The 2,500-nt window shown below is 40.8% G+C and overlaps 1 protein-coding gene across 1 annotated transcript in view; it reads left to right on the top strand.

The window, feature by feature from the left end:
* Positions 1 to 109: 109 nt before the first annotated feature.
* The window catches only part of LOC106011500, a gene marked incomplete in the record, with an annotated part of 9,016 nt that continues 6,625 nt past the window's right edge, over positions 110 to 2,500 (top strand). The window contains 1 exon segment of the mRNA XM_035969261.1: positions 110 to 817.

Here is a 2,500-nt window from a genome sequence, read left to right as displayed (position 1 = left end):
TAATAGTGGTGGGGGAGGGGGGGTAGACAGACAGACAGAAACGAGAGAGAGAAAATTTTAGGGAAATGCAGTTTTCTATGGTTGGTAGGCCAGCTCTGCAGCTCTTTCATTTGGGATATTATGATTTGTCAGTTTCCTCGACACCTTCAATCCACCTTTTGTGTGGCCTTTCTCTTCCTTTATAGCCCGAGTGCTTTGTGTTATAAGCTCTCGGGGCTGACTGGCAAGGTGACATTCGTAACAGGTGGCTAAACCTTTATTCTCCATCTTTTTTTATGAAATGCAGACAGGATTCAAGGCCAATAGTTGCTTCTACTTTTTCATTTCTCTGCCTGTCTCGTCTTGTGATGTTAAGGGTTTTGCGGAGACATTAACATTTCGCATGCAGTGATTTTGCTTTCATAGTTTTTACTTAATGCCCAAGTCTGGCACTACAAGATTCGTACAATGCTAATAATATATGATTAGTCCAGTGTTGCCTCTACATGTAATTAACCCTCACGAGCGTCTGCAGGCTATATCTATATAAGGAGATCTGGAAACATTGATCGAAATCTGCGAAGCTTGACGTGGCTAAATTAAGCATCTGAGTAAAACCCGGACTAGCTTATTTCCTTCTTCAGACTGTGACGTCGACGGCTATTTCTATACCCTCGCTTTTTTACACCTTATCGGTGACACGGTGTGGTGAAACTGCTTGCTGACAGATTCTCAGCAGTATAACAACAGGCACACACCGACCGCGTACGATCAGATCAGTTGACTCCTTCACAGCGTGGGTTGCTTCAAACAACAGACCAAGGACTACATTCATACAGTAAGTAGGGCTTTGTCGAACACTTTGTGATTATATATGTACATATTAATTAATATATTATTTTCATTACTGTTGTATACACATTTCTTGTGGTGACTAAGAACATTGTAGCAACTGCGTGGTACATGTAATGTGTTACAATGTAGTAACTGTTAATTGTTTTATTGTTCAACCACAATACAGTATTGCTACTGGGTAAGATCGATGCTATGCTTACAGCGACGACAGGCACCCGAATTACGGTATAACAACGAATAAACAGACAAACAAACAGACAAACACATAAATAAATCAATAAACAAACAAACAAACAGACAAACAAACAGACAGACAGACAGACAGACAGACAGACAGACAGGAGTGCATTACATTTCAGTGACCAATCCGTGGTTCTACACAATGTAAGCGAGATTAATTACCTTCCTTCTTGGCAGGTCAGCGCAAGCTCGGCAAGGTGAGCCGGGTGTTTCGGATTTACTGTTTGTGGATAAAATGAAAGCAGTAGTAATTTAGTGCCATTGAAAGTGTTGGGCATAATTATTCATTAATTTTCACTCATTGAATTCATATATTTTAAAAACCTGTCGGATAGGCTACTATTGAACGCAAGTCAATTATGGATCTATGGATTTATACCACCTGATCTCGGCACGTTTTAAAGAAAGGGGAAGAAAGGGGAAAAAGGGGGTGGGGGGGGGGTGATCGGGTGCTGTTTGTTTTCAAGCGACGAGTCGGGCGATCCACCAGATCCGACACGACTCGACCCGACCCGACCAAATCACATCCGCAATGGGCACCCCGTATAATTAAATACAGTAGGCGTAAGGGCACTTGCCTTCGCTTTAACCGTCTGAACTCTCTCACGGCTTCGCCATATTCAACAACGTTTTTAATTAATTGGTTATTGTATACGTTTACCTATCTCTTCAACACTGTTGTAAGTTTATTAAAGCGGCAGATCTAAATGGGTGGAGAGCCTCTGAAACATTCCCCCTAGTAGCCTGAGTTCAGAGAGTCCCGTTGGGTATTCGAACCAGGGCAATCCACTTCGTAGTCCAGTAAAATACCATCTAAGGTACATGTACCAATGCGCCTTAAGTACATTTGTGAGGCAGCGTGGTGGAATCAGGCTCTCGTCAAAAAAATCAAAGTGAAGAAACTTGCCTTTTTCCGCAGGTTTGTGAATTTTTATCAATTTTTTGTTTTTGGGCTCAACACCTTTCATGCCCATTAAAGAACTCATTTCCGTGTGGATTTTTTCTGAAAAACGGCGATTAAAGGCACAAAAGATGTAAACTTTTATTTACCACGGACTCTTAAGCTAAGAAAATAAGTAATTTTTGGCCGCCATTTTCTCACTAATTTTACCTCGGAAAACATGTGACCCCCACCTCCTTCTTTCGCAAATATCTCGATTTGTATTCAAGATAAAGGGATATTTTTTTCATCCAAATAAAGACAAGTGAATAAGCTTTACGATAATATTAATAACTCTATGTGCCCAAAAATTGACGAGAGCCTGATTCCACCACGCTGCCTCACTTTTGTAGTCATAAGCTCATAAACTTGCGAAGTACGCGATGTTCTTTGCGCTTGTTTAAGAAGAGAACGCATTAGACTTCTAGTTTCTGAGGTTTTTCACATTAAAAAGCATCTTTTTTGTCCTTAGCACAATTTCTCACC

This window comes from Aplysia californica, unplaced genomic scaffold, assembly GCF_000002075.1.
Source record: "Aplysia californica isolate F4 #8 unplaced genomic scaffold, AplCal3.0 scaffold00132, whole genome shotgun sequence".
Classification (NCBI taxonomy): Eukaryota; Metazoa; Mollusca; class Gastropoda; order Aplysiida; family Aplysiidae; genus Aplysia; species Aplysia californica.
This window is presented reverse-complemented; position numbering and strand designations above follow the sequence as displayed.